This window comes from Pteropus medius, unplaced genomic scaffold (genome assembly GCF_902729225.1).
Source record: "Pteropus medius unplaced genomic scaffold, Ma_sr-lr_union100, whole genome shotgun sequence".
NCBI classification, from domain to species: domain Eukaryota; kingdom Metazoa; phylum Chordata; class Mammalia; order Chiroptera; family Pteropodidae; genus Pteropus; species Pteropus medius.
In genome coordinates this window covers 4,188,063-4,207,630 of record NW_024344370.1, presented here as the reverse complement: position 1 = coordinate 4,207,630, position 19,568 = coordinate 4,188,063, and the positions used below count along the sequence as shown (strand labels likewise).

Sequence of the window (19,568 nt, the reverse complement as noted above, 5' to 3'; positions counted from 1 at the left end):
AATTATGTATCTCTTTTCAATCTGTTAACCCAATATTTTATTACTAGTTTCATAACATCTCTTGATTTCTTTCACAAATAGATGTTGCCCAGATTTGCACTGTAGTTGATCTATTATCTCATCTGAGGTTGTGTAATGACTTATCACTATTTATTATTTGCAATGACAGCATACATCTTTCTCATAATTTTCAGAGTAGAGGTAATTTTCCGTATGAAAGGATTGTTGTGAAATTGACTCAAAAACGTATTCAGCCATGAAGTCTATGTGTGTACATTCTGCATATGAAGAGTGTATATATACATATACACAATACCTATGTTAATTATGCATTTTTTCCACATATGTACAGGAAATTCTCATTCTGTAAGTGTAATAAATATTTTTAGCATATATTTTTAAATATCTGATATCTAAACCACTTTCTGCAATCTCTGAATATTCTTCAGTATATTCTAAGAATATTTCAAGGTCCTTTGGTCATTTGCTTGTTTTGGCTAAAACATAAAAATAGTGGTTTATGAAAGCCTCATTAAGAAAATTCACTGCTTCTTTCTTTTTTCCTTTTCTTACTCTAGATCATAGCATGTTTACTTCCCTTTAAGCTATGTCTAGTTTCATGAGTGAATTATTTTAGCTCAGTATTTTCTCAATTAATAGATTTTTATTTAGATTTTTGAGTAACCATATGTATGTGTATATTACATATGGTTTGATCTCCAGGTCTTAACTCATTTTGAATAGTGCGTGTGTGTACCTTCAGAATGTGCTGGTTCACACTGCGTTTGGGTACGGACACCGTAGAGAATGTGATTGTTACAGCTATGCCCACCATTATCCTCTCCCTTTTGTACATTTTGTATCACTGATGGCAATCCGCGAAAGTGAAAATATGCTTGGATCCAAAGGCCTCATAGCAGCTTAAAAAATGATGTTGTTGAGCTATGCAATCCAAAGAGGAACACAATTGGTTTATTTTATGAGTAATTTGAATGAGCTAGAACTGACTGCAGAGAACTAGCCCTTCATAATGAATTAAGCGGTTCTGTGTGTAACTCCTAACAAGACTGAGCCCAAACATAGTTAAAAAGTTAATATACAATATTTATTTTCTTAGAGTATCTCTCAAGTGAGCAATTCACAGCAATTCTTCCACTCTAGGCTTGATTCTCTCCCAAGTAAGTTAACCCTTTGCCTGCCATCTCTGCCTCTATTTCTCAATCTTTTCTTTCAAAAAGTGGTGGCAATAGCATGAGCCATATAAGTTGGAATGGCAGATGAACTAACTCTTAGCTGTGTGACCTTTGGCAATTTACCTAACCTCTCTGAGCTCTAATTTCTTCAGCAATAAAATGAAAGAAATGATGCTTATCCAGCAGGGTTGTTGTGAGAATCTAAAATAATATTAAAAAGCACCTGTCGCAGTGCCTGATGTGCAATGTACTTTCAAATTGTGGCTGCTTATGTTATTATTATTGCCGTGATAAATATTACCACCCTGGACCATGAGTTCCTGAAGTACAAAAGACTATTCACCTCTCTATCTCCAGCTTGAATTTAGTTGTCCTCAGGACAAATGAGGGCTTAGTTAATGCCAGTTAACTAGATTATATTAATATTTTTTGAATTCCAGGGTACCATTTAGAGCAACCCCTAGAATAATTATTAACTAAATGATATCTGAATAGCTCTATTATCTCATTAATCCTTCCATCTTCTTAAAAGTATGAAAGACCATGATAGGTTTAGACCATTATACAGATTTAAAATACCATATTGTTGGTCAAACCATGACGAAGTGGTTTTCTTTTGAAAAGTTGAGTGTGGGGCTTTTTTTAGTGTGAATTCTGAATATCTGGGGAATCGAAACTCTAGTATCCACTGGCTCTTCATGTAGACATTGACTAAAGACATTACATCTGGAAAGACATTAAAAGTCATGTAATCCACTGATTCTTAAACTTGGCCACACATCAGAATCACCTGGACAGTTTCTGAAAACGCTGATGCCTGAATCTCACTCTCGAGATTTCCATTTAATTGGTGTAGGTAATGGGCTGACAAAAACTCCTCAGGAAGTTCTAATGCACAGCAAAGATTGAGAACCACTCATCCAATCCACCTCACTAACATCTCACATAGGAAAAGTAAAGCACGGAAAGGTTAGAAGGTGGGCCTTTTTTAAATAATAATAACACAGCTAATTAGTAAGGGATGGGGGCTGAGACTCAGGAGTTCTCTATCTAGACAATAGAACTACAGGGTGCTTCCTTTTATGGGTGATCTCTGGCTCTAACAGCTGCTCTGGGATGGGCATAGGATTCAGGCAGATTTGGCTCATGGTTGCCCAGAGAATGGTTAGCGTTGTGCACTTGAAAAATATGATACATAATGACCTTCAGGGCTCGGACAAGGTGGATCTGCTAAGCCTAAATTCCTCTGCAAATCCAGTTGCATTTTTCTATATTTCTCTTTAGTAGCGGTAACGAGACATCTCTATGCCAGGGGCTTGGGAATAGATGGCCATTTGCTCAAGTCCTTCCTGTCTGTCCTCTTCCCAGTTGCATGAACTTGGACAAACTGATTGATCTCCTCATTTGTAAAATGTGGATAATATTATATAGTCACAGTGTTGCTGGGAGGCTTAAAGATTAGGTTTTCTGACTGGCCAAGGGGATTAGGGCCCCATCTCTGACTTACTTTGTGAAATTGTGAGAGATTTCCACTCCTGCATGGTGCTTTTTGCTTTCACCATAGCAACATCTCTTTTGGTCCCACGTGCTCTTCCTGGCTTTCTTCCCTCTCAAAGCCCACACACAGGAAAGGACCTGTAGTAAAACTGTTTACTACAGAACTCCGAGGTTCCTCCTGAAGCTGAGATATTATGTAACTGGAGATATTTGCACTTTAAGCTTTGCCTCCAATTGTGGAAGGACAAGCTTTGCTGTGCCTGAGAAGGAACCCCAGGCCTCAGAGAGAAAATGGGAGTGAGAAGTGTGATCCAAAGGGCTTCATTCACCCCTGGCCTGGCCCAGGTTCCGTGAGAAATGTGCTTGCTGGACAGTGTATTTGCAGGTACCTGTGGCTCACTCTCACAGATTTTTCTCTGGCAGAGTTGTTGAGGGAATAAGAGGAAGGGCTCAGCCCTCCAACCCAGATTAATGCAGAGCATTGCTGTCCTAGATGCCGTAACAAATTACCACAAGCTGGGTGGCTTAAAACAACAGACATGTATTATCTCATAGGTCTGGAGGCCAGAAGTATGAAATCAAGATGTCAGCAGTGGGTGCACTGCTTCTGCAGGCTCTGGGGAAGAAGCCTTCCTTGCCTCTTCCAGCTTCTGGCTGCTTGTGGCCTCATCACCCCAGTCTTGTCTCTGTCTTCACATGGCCTTCTCTGTGTGCCTCTCTCTTCTGTCTCTCAAAACTCTTTCTGCTCTCTCTTAGAATGATATGTGATTACATTTAGGGCCCACCCAAATAATCCAGGATAAACTACTATTCTCAAGATCCTTAACCTAATCACATCTTTTGACATATAAGGTGATATTCACTCTTTTGCTATATAAAGTAACATTCACAGGTTCTGGGGATTAGGGCATGGATATATCTTCAGGGCCACTGTTTAGCCCACTACATGGCATGAAAAGAGGTCAAATCTCAAGTCCCTTCTCAGAAAATATGTAGCCTTATGACTTGGTTTTGGTAAAAATCCATTTTCATTTAAGCTGGAAGGAAATTTGGCATTTGGGACCTGGAGTGGAAATGGCATCTATTTGGTGCAGACTCTGTGCAGGCACTTTGCATAGATTACATCATGGTAAGACCTAATGTTTATTAAGCACTAAGCAGAGCCAAGCTTTGTGCCAGGGACTGTACATAGACTAACTCATTTAATCCTCACATCAGCCCCACTATTATTCCTCCCTTTGACCAATAAGGAAATTCAAAAAGTTTGTGACTACCCAAGGTTACTGCAAGACAAAATGGCAAACCTGAGATTCAAGCCTAAACCTGCTTGACTTCAAAACCTGTATTCTCCCTACTACAGTACTCTTTCTTGATCAACCATAAATTTTAGTGAAGAAATAAGGCATCAATAAAAATTCAAATTAATGAAGGATATATTTTCATTAGTAGGCTGTTACCCCATTGTGTTCATGTGTTGGTTTTAATTTCCAACTTTTCATCTAAAATGGGAATGCTAACCAAGTAGAACTTAAAGTACACAGATTTGTACTTTGCTGGAAAAGCAAAATTCTGGTGTGCCAACCAGACACCTCCAAAGGAAAAATAAGCAGATTTTGAAAGGGGTTTGGGAAGAGAGCAGAGAAAAGGCAAGAAAAGGAAAAAGGAAAGAGGAGATGATTTGGGCTCGGTGAATTATTTTAGATTCACAGACCTTCCTGGGAATAAAACCCAGGAACACTGAGGAGAATTCTGTGATTGATTTTCAGATCAATGGTCCAGATAGAGGAAGATTAGCTGGCAAATGACCAGTCCACAAGTTTAGAAGCAGATTATCTGTTGCTTGAGGGAAAATGCTCAGCCTTCTCCCTCTCTTGGTCAAGAATGAGTAGCAGAAGGGAAAAGAGAGATGGGAGAAGAAATCTTTTTCCACTGTTCTTGCCTACTCCAGGCTAAGCCTAGGCAAACATGTTGCTGGATGCCAACCCCTCCCCTTTTTCTGCCTCCTTTGTTCTCTCTTTCCAGCACACAGGAATCTCCCTCCAATCAATCAACTCCTGGGAAAAGCTGTGACAGACTAGTCCAGTCCTGGCCCCTCTGGCAGGCCTAGCTAGAGTTAAGCCCCAGACTGATCTTATCCAGTCTTGCCAAAGTATGCATCTTAAGAAGGAAGATCTAGGTGTGGTATCCAGAGGAAATAAGGGCCAGATCTCCAGAATTAACCCAGAATTTTACCCTGATGTCCCACAATGTAGCCAGATCAACTTCAGAAGGCAAACCCTTAACTCAGCCTCTTGTCCAAAAGTCAGCTGGATAACCACACTGAGTTTTTCCTATCATCTCTGTTCATAAACTCCACATTTGTTTAACAATTATTAAGCAACTATGTTGGATAATTGATATCTATGGATTTTCTCTTTGATGCAATCTTTTTTGGATGCCAAGGTATTTTTAAATAAAAGCCACTAAATTTGCAGCTGTTTATATTACCAAGCAAGTATGAAACAAACATCTCACTCATCCCCAAATATGGGACAAAGTAAGAAAGTAAGAGTCTGGATGCACTAAGGTCCAAGGCTGGGTATGATGAGCTAGACACCGTCTTGAAGAAAGACCTCGCCAACCAGGAGTAACACGTTTAGCACACTTGTAACTCTCAAGAAGCCTGTCAATCATTCAATCTAAAATGTTTGCTGATTCTGAGAATTTACTCGTATCATAAATAAGCTATATCTCAGATTTTCTGATTTACCTCTTAAAATCATGGTGGTTTTACCCTAATATTAACTTTAAACTTGTAAATAGGCTTGTGTGCTTAGTAAGGGACCTCAGTTTTCTTTTGTAAAACTTGAACATAGCACTTGCACCAGGATGAGGCTAATCTTATTTTATTGTGTATACTGGAGGAGGAAGCAAAGGAAAGATGTTTCAGTCTACGAGAGAAATATCTCCATTTCTAAATGTGTCTTCAGAATTTTAAAATATACATACATAATATTTAATAGTACTCTAATTATTTTTTAACTTTTTATTTGAAAAGTACTTAAAACTTAAAGAAATGTAAGAAGTGTATAAAAAATACTTGTATATCTTTTACCTAGATTCACCTAGCATTAACATTTTACCCCGTATTTGCTTTGTTTGTTCTTTCTTTTTTTTTCTGTGTACTTCTCTTTTTTCTGCTCCTGTGTGTGTGTGCGTGTGTGTGTGTGTGTGTGTGTGTACTTTAATCTGTCTGCATTCCAATTTTGTCTATTGACCCAATAAATGTCTTTTATAGCGTTTTTCCCCCAGTACAGAATCTAGTCTAGGATTAGGTATTACATTTCATCATCATGTCTCCTTTAACTCTAGGACATTTCCACACTTTCTTTGTCTTTTATGACACTGACACTTTTGAAAATTATACTCTTTTTTTTTAATACTGAGTTCCTCCTTTCAAGTTTATCCAATGCTTCCTCATGATTAGATTTAGATTATACATTCCCAGCCAGGATACCACACAGGTGGTGCATCCATCTCAGGTTAGTATAGTATTGTTTAAATCCTTTTAAATGGTAATGTGAGGTTAACACTATTAGATATTGACCAGTTCTTACAGAGTTTTTAAAATACTGTAAAATTAATACCACCTTCTTCAAAATATTCAAACGATACTAAAATGATTTCAGTATAGAAAGCGTTATGTATTCTCTTAACTAGCAAAAGGCTCTATTCCTCAGAGCCTCTTAGCCCCACTCAGCCTGTGCCTAGCCTCTCAGCTGCCAAGATGGACCCACAGCAACTCACCTTCCACACCAGGGCTGCGGAGTAGCTTCCTAAAAGAAATAGAGTGTTCAAGCCAAGAATATTAACCAGCATCAATAATCAGAAGAGCAATAAGTCTGGTTTATTAAGCAGCCTAGGTGCCAGACACTGTGCTAAACTCTTCATTTCCATTATCTCACTTGATCCTCAATGCAACCTATGAGATACATTTGATTTCCACTTCGTCTGAGCTTATACGACTTGCCCAAGGCTATACAGGTCAAGGAGCAAAGCTGCCATTTTAACTCTTGCTTCTGACCCCTGAGCACTGCTCACATTCCCCTTTGCCACCAACTTATACTTTCTGGATTCTGATAGCCCACCCCAATAACCCCATCGTGCCCCCTGGCATGAGAAGGAAAAGAAAAGCAATGGTGGCTATATTTACTCAGGCTGGGCCAGCTCCCCTGGGCTGTGCTTTCATTCACAATGAGCTCTGGCCAGAGGGCTCAGCTCAGTGACAGCTGACCTCTGCTAGGGTAGGGGCAGATCCAATCTCCATGGTAGCCATTCTCTGGAGGGGAAAACGGCCTCAGAATCTGAGGAGGAGGAGGGAGAGGTTAAAAGGGTAGGATTACACTGGAAAGTGACCTGTGGAATTGATGTGACGAGAGCTGGAGATTTGCAAAGCCAGGACTTGGGTTCCATCACAGAAACTTCTGAAGGCAGATGCTTTATCATTTTCCTGTTCTGTCCATTTGTTCCGTGCAGCAACAGATTGATGTTTTTCCAAGAGACAGTTCAAAGAGCCCCAACCCTGTAAACATAAACAGCAGCTGATAAAAAAGGAAAAGAATTAGTTTAACTTTGACATTCTATGCTTTGATCATGGGTAAACTTGAAATAATTTATTTGCTCTCTAACTCACCACAATAAATCAGAACACAGTCTGGTGTTTTAAAAAAAAAAAATTTATTTTTAAGAACCTTGAGAGGGACACCTGAAATTCATCTGAATGGACACTTATCTTTCTGGTTACTTAGTGCTATTCAAAAATAGTATCCTAGAGTTTTGGCCACAACCTGGCTGACTCAGCATGGGCCCCTGAACAGAGACAGGAGTCAAAATGGGCTTGTAGGAATCTGGTTTCAGGTGTCACATCAGAAACCAATTTAAGGACCGATCCTGGAGGTGTTTTGCCTTAGAACAGTACTACTGGCAGAATTGGAAGAAACCTCAGTGAATGTGTAATCCAACTCTCTCACTTTTTATATGTGAAAACTGTAACACAGAGGGATCAGTGGTAGTATGGTGTAGTGAACTGTTAATGGCCACTGGAGCCAAACGGCACAGTTGAAGTCCCAGTGCTGCCACTTATGTGTGACCCAGCTGTTAAACACCTGTAAATCTCACTTTCCCAGCTTATAAAATAAGATGCTGCCACTACAAAGGATTGTTTGTAAAGACTGAATTAATGAATACATGCAAAGCACCTGCAACCATGCGGAGCCCAGAGTAATCACTTAGCAAGTGCTAGTGATACTTATAAATGACTTACCTGAGGTCATATGGATGACCAGTCTTTCCAGGTCAAGAAGATCATCCACCCCTCAAGCTGTCTCCCTCTTTGTAATGAATTCACAGCCTAGTACCCCCCTTTTTTTTTTTTTACTTAGAAATTTGAAGGGACAGAATTTGCCCAAGCAGGAAAACCATATCAGAAGGAAAATAATTTTCCACAAAAACACATATGCCTTAGAGCACTTCTACTTTCCTTTTCCACTGTTTGGTGTTTATCCTCTAAGATTTGCCTTCTAGTAAAACACTTCCCTTTGCTCAGTCAGCCTGCCTGTTAGCTTCCACTCTCTGTGCTGGCGGCGCCAGGAAAATTTCTAGACTCGCTGTGCTGTTCTAGAAATATCTAGTTTTGAGACAGAAACTCACTTTTTAAATTATTAGTTTCATGTTTTACTATTGAATAGAGTAAACCTCTCTATGTGTTTTCTTTAAAAAAAAACGTTATCAGATATTCTTACTCATTTTTTTCCCCTCTTTTTGTTTGTTTTTTTTTTTTTTGATTTTGGAACGATAATACATTCAAACACTTTCAAGGTATAAAACAATGTACAATAAAAAATCTCCCCCTCTACCCTCCAACCCCTGCAGCCATCCAATTCTCCCTTCCCTGTAGGCGAAAGACCATAAGTAGTTTCTCATGCTTCTTTCCACAGAGGTCAGTTCCAAGTATAGATAAGCAAATATGTTTATGTATATATATTCTTTTTTCTTCTTTAAAGCATAAAGTTATCTATTCTTTTTACAATTGAAAGTGTTTTCCTGAGCCCTACCCCCAAAGAACTGTTGGAACTTTTATTGAAATGACTTTAAATTTACAAACGAATCTGTGTAATAATTGAAATTGGTTATACTATTTATTTGGTTGTCCTATCTGAGAACTGGGCATGTATCTTTACAAATTCAAATCGTTAATTATATCCTTCAGTAAAGTTCTGTAGCTTTCCTCATTACAATTCTGAATATTTATTCTTGAGTATTTTATATTTTCACTGTAATGGACTGTTTTCAGTGTAAGGAGGAGTTATTTTCCTCCTTATATTATTAAATAAGAACTGTCTAGTTTTATATTTTAAACTGACTAATAACTTAATTAGATCTTCCTAATCCTAATTATTCTTTGGTTAATTCTCCTATGTTATCCTGGTCAGATGGACTGGTTTCAAATCCTGCTCTGCTACTTAATAGCTGTGCAACACTGGGAAAATGAGTAAATCTCTCTGTACTTCAATTTCCTTATCTGTAAGTAGATAAGGTACCACTTACTCTATAAAATTGTTGAAAAACAAACAAATAGCCTAATTCAAATGAACCAGTCAGTGCATGGAACATGAGTCATCTGTACAAGTTAACTATTATTAAATTATAATAATTTTGCTCTTCCTTTATGATTATTTCATTTCTTTGTGCTTCATCTTATTTCATTAGATACAGTTTATTTCTTTCTCTGTTGCTTCACAATTAGCTGTGATATTTGCAGTTGATTTGAACTAAATGTACTTAATTATATTAAAAATATAATATTTTATTCCTACATGTCAAGCATATTTTTAGCAACAGATATCAAATTTTATCTAACATCTTGTTATAATTTACTCATGTAATCACATATTTCCCCTTTGCTCTATTGGTGTGATATATTTTATTAGTAGATATCCTAGAATCAAAACATCTTTATAATCTGATCAAATTTAATTTAAAATTTAGACTTTCGTGTTCACAAGTTGAACCTTTCTATAGGTCCCTCTGTGTGTGTCTTCACAGCTTATGCTAGCCTTAGAAAATAAATTAGAAAAATTTCACTCTTTTTTAATGCTTTTTAAAGGGCATTTTAAAGAATTCACTCAATCTCACTTCAGAATCTTTATGCTATTGCCATTAACTTTAATTCTCCCTAGTGTATAACCAACTCTTCACAGATGGGTTTTAAATTTTGGATTAATATGCAAAGTTTATTTTTGCTACAAATGATTATAAACTCTAGCACAATAATGTATGTCAGGCAGAAAGCTGAGGAGACACTTGGGCAACAGAGTGGAGAGTGGGGTATGGGTGTGAGGGTGAGAGAATGGAATGTGGAATGTCTGCCCAGCACCCAGCAAGGGTCAGGAGTTCAAAAGCTTCACCCCTGAGTGAACAGGTAGTTGTAGAAAGCAGCGCACATGCGTCAGAGGGTGGAATCGGAGGCCTGACAGACAGGCCACAGCCCTTTCTGAGTTTCACTACTTACTGACTGTGTGACTTTGGGTAAGTCGCTTTTATGCCCTATGCATAAAATGAGAATTCCATAGTACCTACCTCACAAAGTGAGCATTAAATGAGCTGATTTAGAAAAAGGTCTTAGCACCGTGCCTGATGCTTAGTAAGCACCATGCCTGATGCTTAGCAAGCACAATGTAAGTGTTGACCATCATGCAACTGTTATTCAGACAGTGAAGCAGTGCTAAACAGACCCCAGTGAACAATGCAATAATGCTTCCATAGCCTCGGGGAGACATTATTGTGCTGTTGAAGTGATTGTGTGGCAATTTTTGCTAACTTTCGGGTTGTTCTGAGCTTTTTACTTACTTCTAATGTGCTACTAAAAATTCTAGACTTCAAAACTGTGCAGGAAACACAAAAAAAGCTAACTAAGAACATTGACTGTGGACTAACCACAAGATTCTGTGGAATGTGACTGAGGCACACTTTGGCCGCATCCCCAAGTTCATGTGTGCAGCATTATAGATAGTCATGGGGTCCCTGCTGCCCACACCACAGCTTCTGTGAATGCACAGTAGAAAGAGCCACCTCCAAAGCATTAACAATGATTTAGTATATGCTGAGGCTGTCATTACAGCTTTGCAAGGAAAGGGACAAAATCCAATGATTGACTATTTCAAATAAAATTGTGTCATAAGTTTAAAAATTCTATATTAATTACAGTTAAATGTTAACAAATAAATAAATTTCCACAGAGATGACCTTTCTAACTATAAAAACGATGAAATACATTTTTTAAATGCAATATCCATAGATTTTGACTACGGAAACACTGAAAATGTATTTTTCAAAAACCAATTAAAACAAACTTAAATGGCAAACAGGGAAAAGTAACTATGGCATAGATAACAGATAAAGAGTTAGTGTACTTACTGTATATAAAGCTCTTTCAAATCAATTAGATAAAGACAAATGCCTTGACATAATGAGATATAAAGGACACCAATAAAAAACTAATAAATGGCCGTAAACATATGAAAAAAGTTATTTCTTTGGAACAATAAAATAAATGGTCATTAGAAACAGTATACTATTCTCCTTTCACATCAATATTAATTAAAAAAAAAACGATAATGCACAGCGTCATTGAGGATGGGGTGAAATTTGGGCTTTCAAGCACTGCTTGGAGAGAGTGCGTTACTTCAGCCTCTCTGGAGGGCAATTTGACAGTCAAATCCATTGACTCCAAGTTCACTTCTAGGAATGTATCCAAAGAAAATACTGAAAGATACATCAAAGGACATATATGCAAGAATGTTATAGTATTACTTAGAATAGCAACAAAATTTATAATTCTCAAAAAAGAGGAAGAATTTAAATGTCCAATAATATGACAATTGATTCAATTAATTGTGCTAAAATCAGTGGATTTAATGCCATATTTTTATAAATAGTATTTTTAAATCTTATTTTATGACATAGGAAAACATTTATGGTCTAATAATAAATGAAAAAGAGCAAAAATCAAAATTATATACACAACACGATCTTATTTTTGGAAAGAATGAATTACATATAACTCCAGCACAATGCTCAGAACAGTTAGTCATTGGCTATTACATGTTAAAATATCTCCAGACCTTCATATCAGTAAGAGTTGCTCAGAGGTATATACATATACTACCCACAATCCAGCTGCTAAAAATTATTGCCCCCACTTCAGCTGTTAGGCCTGCTCCGTTCTGATTGGGGCTCTGCCAAGCCAGTTGTTAGATACTGTTAATATCACCCTTGATGAGACTGTGAGAGGAGAATTCAGGGTAGGCAGCAGGGGACAAAGATCCACTTGATAAATGAGCAACAAATTGACCTTGGCATTAGCCAACCTCACTTGGATCTCAGAAAATCTTAACCATTTTCTTCAGATTTTATCATTGTATTCTAATCAATAGAAAGATCAAAGTATGGGAGATCTGGGATTTGCATCACTAGCTTGGTCCTGCCCCAGCAGCAGCCACTGCTCATAAACCGTAGCCAGGGGCATTAGCCACTAACCTAATCCCTGCGGGTGCTACCCACCTCAGGCTATGGCACCTTCCAGATTTTTCTCCCTCCTGTTCTTTGCCTCCTGGCCTCCAGGCTGTTTGGACCTTTTAAATTCTTTGTTTGTTCCTTGGGAATGGGTCTTCTCTTTAATATGACCTGTGAGTTAGGTTACCACGCATTTTCAGCCATGTCCATTCTGGCTGTAGGATGGGGGCAGGAGAGAGTTCAGCTTTTGAGGAGGAAGATGGGAAGGGCAGAGGCCCATGACTACACACTCTGAAGCAACTCAGACTTTTCAAGCTTCCAGGCTTCCACTCCTGCCAGCGCTTCTCCCCATGCCTGCATTATGTTCCGCAGGCAGGTGGAAGACAGAGGTGGATGGGAAGCAAGTCCGCGTAAGTCAAGTACATACAATACACCAGCTTCTTAATGTTAATTATCTTCGAGTATATATTTTCTTCTTATCTGTATTCTCATAATTTTTATAATCCAAAAGGGTATATAAAATAACATACAAGATAACAGATCAATTAAATGAAAATATTTGGGGATAGCACTTGGCGTGTCAGTTTTTTTAAGCTCCCAAGGTGATTCTAATGTACAACCAGTGTTGAGATCCAGGGATAGAGCCAATCTCTCATTTTACAAAATAGCCAGCTGAACCCAGAGTGGTTCACAGTAACGCACATGGCTAACATGTTCACTTTTCCAAAAGAGAGTTCTTTATGAAATTCAGATTTAAGTCAAATTTATTAGTTACTGAGAAGTTAATTCTGTTGTCACTCCTTTAGACCTCACAACATTACATGCTCACAGCTCTGATGATATGATTTAAATCAGCCTTACTTAAAGCATATATCCATAATATATGAGACTTGAAGGAAGCTGTTCACTTACTTCAACTCTACCTAAAATGCTAGTGATATGCCTTATAAAATTGTTCAAAGCAGCAGAAGACTCTTTCCATCACTTTTTCTAACTCTCTTCCCAAGGATTATGAGAAATGAACTTTCATTTTGTATATCTACCCCTCTTCAATTTGCCATTTAGAAAAAAACATGGTAATTAAATCAGCAAATACACACTTATCAAGTATCTATCACATATCCAATACTACTCAAGCTTCTACTATCTAAGGAATCTTTTCTATAATAAAAGCAAAGCCATACTTCCAAAGTTCTAGCGCAGTCACATGAAGAGTGATAATTCACCGGGTTGGGTTTTATTCTCTGCCTTTATAAAGCAACAGTAAAATCAAGGCAGGTACCAGTAACAACTCCAGTGTTGTGAGAAATGATTTTATTTTAATCGCCTTCAAGCATCTTTAGGAACCCAGGAGACAGCCATCCAGGAGCTACTGTCAATCCGTGACTGTGGATAGGAAGCACGTGTGGATACTTTACAGGGTCAGTGCAATTTTAAGGAAAATTTGAAGAAAGAAGAGATCTTGCCCAATCTGGGAATGAATTATTGACAGAGTCAAGAAAATGAGAAAGTCCATGGAAGGCCAGCTGACAGAATGTAGCTGCACCGGCTTCAGGAATGATGCAAAGCTAAGGGACTACAGAGAGATGTACTTGTTTAATCTGACACTTGGACCAGCTACCCAAAAATCATTCGTTTTCTGAAACTATTTTCAGGAGATCAAGGCACTAGGGGCAGTTTTACAAGTGGCCAGAGTAGAAGGCCACCAGGAGGATGCCATTTAAGGGACCCCTTTACCAAATCGCTCCCAGCCCAGGAGTCATTGTTCATCAATGATAGGTAATTCATTATTTGGTTCTTACATATGTGAGAAAGACACATAGAACATCAAGCACAAAAGGAACCTTAAAGGTCAACCTTTTACTCAGTGCGGGTTATCTCTTCAAGAGTATCCTGAGATATGTTTGGTCACAACTTGCTGAAATAAGGGTAGTGATGAGGAGCACTTTAGCTCACAAGGTAGTTCCTTCTAGTTCTGAACAGCTCTAGCCATTCAAAAGTTTTTCTTATTCCAATTTCTATCTACCAGAACTGGTTCTGCCCTCAGGCTGTAAGGAAAACAAGTCTAAACTATCTTCCAACTTCTTTAGTATTTAAAAACAGCTGTCATGTCCAACTGAGTCTCCTCTTCTTCAAACTAAACAAATCCTGTTTCTTCACCTATTCCTCACCTTCAGGACGCCTCAATTAAAAGGGCAAATACCTGGGGTGAACACTCGCCATTTCTGGAAAGAAAAAGAGGTAGGAGGAGTCATACATTTGATCCAGAAGAAAGTAAGGGAGATCAGAGGAAAGGTGATCGAAATAACAGCACTTGACTTACTTTTCAATTTCCAAAGACCAACCAGGCTCACACAATCTTTCATATAATTTATTCAAGATTTATACCTTCCTAATTACCAAGAACTTCTTGACACAATATATTAACATCAAGGAGATTTCCACAAGACTCGAATGAATGAGAAAACCCATTGAACATGCAAACTAAATCAATTAATCGATCTATTTATTTCACACATACAAAAGGCCCTATGCATTAAAGATTGAGATCTTACTTTTTAAGATTAATATTATTAAAATAAAAGTGCATTCTATGGAAGGCATCTAGAGAGGCATCATTACTGAAGTTCAACATAGACATGCTTCTTGAAACAGCAAATTCCATTTCCCAGCTCCCCCTGCCCCCCACCCCCTCTATCCAGTAGAAATGCTAACTGGGGAATGGCGTCCACCGGTCAGAAGAATCACCCTGAGGAACACAGCAATGCTGAGATTCAAAGAAATGCAACATGTGTTGCATCATAAATCTGGATATGAAGAAAGATCTGATTCTGGCCAGATATTTACTTTTGAGATAATAAATAATGTTGCAAGACTTCCTCCCCACAGAGTGAAATCCTTTCTTTTCTACTCCCAGGGCGTGAAGATTGCTTTGAGTATTTGTTTTTTCAGCTGATACATGCAGAAAGCTGGGAGCTATTTTTTTCTTTAAAATGTTAGAAAGAAACTTTTTTTCCTTATCCTATGTGACTATTTATGAAATACTGTTAAAGCCTCAGTCAATACATCCTATAGGACTAGAGGAGAAATAGCAAAATGTTTTAGCTCACAAAATCTCTGCAGCCTGCTAAGCAAGGCAAAGAATCTCATTAAGGAGAAAGAAGACAGAGGTTCCTATCTATGTCAGAGAAGTAATCTTGATAACAATAATTGACACAGTTTGAATATTTAATATGTCAAGCATTGCTCTAAGCACTTTAGGTGGATTAACTCATTTAGCTCTCAGAATAGCCCTAGAGGTAAATACTGTTCTTATCGCATTTGACAAATGGTAATAGAGAAGTTAAGCAACTTGCCCAAGGTCACACAAAAGCAAGTAAGTGACAGTATCAGGATTTAAACTCTGGAGGTTGGGTCTATGCTACTTCCATTTTTCTATATTGTCTCCATGTGTGATATGTATGACGAGTCACATGAAAGTAATTTTGTTTTAATGCCAGCCAACTGTATCAATGACCTTAAACTTCTTTCTGCATGGCCAGAGTGTTCCAGACTGGCTTTTAATTCTACCCAGCACCATACTGGTCCAGGGTCCACACAGAGATTCTTTATTACCAGTGGGTGGCAATATTGTCACATGGAGCCATCTGAGTGCAGTCCTGGCATCCTCCCTGAAAGTGGAAAGGCCTCACCAACTTACAGATAGGTCATTCCAGGCAGCCCTCAAAATGCATTTTTCTACCGTCCCCAAAGCACTCAGGATAATCCTGCCAGTGAAGAGATGGATCTAATTAGAAGAATGCCCAGGAAACTCTTCATTCAAGTGATTCTCCCTCTGTCCTGCAGTAATATCCCTGGTATATCGCAATCATAAATTATACACTTGTCTTCCCACTAGGACGTGTCTCTCTTAGGGACAGAGACTCTACAACCTTTGAACCTGCAGTTTCATTCATCTATGATAAAGGATGAGTAAATGGATGAATGATTACACTGCAGTTCTTCAGAAGTAATCGACTCCACTCCAAGGAACACTCTAAGAAAGATCTGCAGACTTCTCTGTAGTTGACCAAAAATGAATCCAGACTCTACTAGTGACTCTACTGTGGGTTCAGCCACCCAAGGATCCTCAGAATAGAATGAAACAAAGGAAGCCTCTCAAGACCATCCTGGCCTGGTCTCTTGAAATTACAAAACTAAATCTGTCCTTACAGTAGTCTGGCTCTTACACAAAACAGTCACAACTTAAGGAGAACAAATGTCAAGCTGACCTCTGGGTAAGGTCAATGAAGAGAGCCCAATAACTGGTGCACTCAAGGGCTTCCCCAAGGAACTCCCCAATAACTCAAGGCAGAGCCACTGTGTGAAGCTCTAGGAAAGGGGCCCACATTTGTGCAAATTCTGAGAATCTTTGAAGAAGATCATGTAGTCAAAAACATTTCTAGCAACTTGTCATATATCTGAAATCCTAATGTTAAAAAGCTAGGCCCTGAGGATAAGTTAGATAATTTATGATACATCTTGAAACCTGTTAAGATTTTAACAACAAAAAATGAGGAAGATAACATCTATCCTTCCAATTTTCAGGTAAAAATTAATAAAAATTTTAAATTGTAGCAGTTTGTTTTTTAATTATTTTTTTTATAGTGGGGTGACATGGATTAACAAAATCTACTAAGATATTTATAAAAGTCAAAATAGAAAAATACATACATTTTTTTCTTTGTCAAATATCAAGGACCTGTTTTCTGTTACAGACACACTAGGTTCTGTCTGCCAGTAGCAGCGCATTAATGGGAAGATAGTAGACACACCTTTTTTCGATATTTAAGAAAAACCGTGGTTTATTTCAATGATTATAAAAAATATAAATTCATTATAGAGAATTTAGAAAATATAAGAAAGTTCTGAAGGATATCCAAGAGATTATCTCTATTAACTTTTTCGATGCATGGTCTTCTAATCTTTATATATTTCACATATAAACATACACATCACATTTTTGTTTAATAAAATATAATCTACATCTGTTGACATGCTTTTTTCTTCCTAATCTTTATGTCTCTTTTCCACTTTCTCTACTTTTAGTTTCTCTTCTTCTGTGTGAACTCTGGAATTTCTTTTTATGTACCTATACATAAGTCTATCTGTTTAACTTTCACACAGTTAGAGAAGCCAAAGCCATTCAAACCATGCTCCTTCTCTAAGCTACATGGAAAGAAAGGTAATACAAATAGATAATAGATGATACTAGTCAGACATAGACAGATAGATGAGGTAGGTAAATAGGAAGATAGATGATAGATGATAGATTAGATAGATAGATAGATAGATAGATAGATAGATAGATAGACAGACAGACAATAGATAAGGTGAGAAGGAAGATTTACATATTATTTGTTGATGTAGATCTCCTGCATGTCTTAAATGGTTTTGTGACCGTAGGTAGAAAATCTTTCTTGTATTTGTTTTAGATTCCATAAGGACCATATGTCATTCTTCTCCTTGTACCTGTTATTTCTGCATAACACCCTTACTTATTTCTACACAAATTCTTTGCACTATCTAAAGTTTTGACCTAGTTATTTGCACTGACTGCAATTTAAATTAACTGTTTCTACAAAACCTCTCCGGAAGTCCCTTCATTTCCTATTTCTATATGGCTTTGTGGTTTTGTATGATATCTCAGGGCTAGAAGGAACTCTGAAGTACATTGTTTTGCCTCACACATTTTCCTTTCCCCCTTACCCTGTGCTTCACTCTGTGTCAGAATTCCTTCTGCAGTATATTTCATTGGTGGCCATCTAGCCAAGATTGATCATCTTCAATGACAGCAAGCTCAGCCTCTTGAGGTGACCCATAAGGATCTGTGAAACAGAAGTGAGAGTCTAGACATAATCACATGCATCTCTGGTCAACTGATTTCCAAGACCATTCAGTGGGGAAGAACTGTCTTTCAGCAAATAGTTCTGGAACAACTGGACAGCCACATGCAAAACAGTGAAGTCTTAACACCATATATAAAAAATAAGGATGGATCAAAAATCTAAACATAAGACCTAAAAGTATAAAACTTTTAGAAGAAAACATAAGGAGAAAGCTTTATGACATTCAGTTTGGCAATGATTTCTTGGATATGATGACAAAAGCATAAACAACAAAAGAAAAAATAGACAAATTGAACTACATCAAAGTTAAAGCATTGTACATCAAAAGACACTATCGAAGTGACAAGGCAACCAACAGAATGGGAGAAAATATGTGTAAATCATATATCTGATAAGAGATTAATAATATTCAGAATATATAAAGAATTCTTACAACTTAAAAACAACAACAAAAACAAACTATCAAATCAAAAAATGGGCAAAGGACTGAGATATTTCTCCAAAGAAGATGTACAAATGGCCAAATAGCACATGAAAAGATGCCCAATATCACTAATTATAAGGAAATACAAATTAAAACCATAAAATATCACTTCATATCTATTAATCTAACTATTATTAAAATAAACAAACACAAGAAACAAAAACAAGAAATAATAAGTGTTGGTAAAGAAATGAGAAATTGGTAAAGTGTTGTGAACTGTTTGTGGGAATATAAAATGGCACAGCCTCTACAGAAAACAGTATAGCAGTTTCTTAAAAAAATAAAAATAGAATTATCATATGATCCAATAATTTCACTTCTAAGTATATACCCAGAAAAATTGAAAGCAGAGTCTGGAAGAGATATTTGTATACCCATGTTGGTGGCAGCATTGTTCATAATAGCCAAAAAGTGGAAAGAACCCAAGTGTCTTATCAATGGATGAATAGATAAACAAAATATGATACCTACAAACAATGAGGTATTATTCAACCTTTAAAAAGAAGGAAATTCTGGCACATGCTACAATGTGGATGCCATCGAGGACAGTATGCTAAGTGAAATAAGCCAGTTACCAAAGCACAAATACTGTTCATTCTGCTAATTTGAAGTACCTAGAGTCATCAAATTCACAGAGACAGAAAGTGAAATGTTGGTTCTCAGGGGTCGAAGGGGAAAGAAGAAAGGGGAGTTTTTGACTAATGGATACAGAGTTTGAGTTTTGGAAGATGAAAAGACTTCTGGAGATGGACATGGTATTAATGGTGGCACAACAATATAAATGTACATTATGCCACTAACCTGTATATTAAAAAGTTATAATGGCAAATTTTATGTTATGTATATTTACTACAATTATACTAAAAATTAAAAAAAAAAAAAAAGCTCTTTAGATATCTGAAGGTTATATTATCGCGACCCCACAGAATACTCTCCAGAATAAACACATCTGTT

At 37.4% G+C, this 19,568-nt stretch overlaps 1 protein-coding gene across 1 annotated transcript in view; it reads left to right on the top strand.

Annotated features, from left to right (window-relative positions):
• Positions 1-19,568, top strand: part of ANKRD55 (ankyrin repeat domain 55) — a 78,101-nt gene that overhangs the window by 836 nt on the left and 57,697 nt on the right.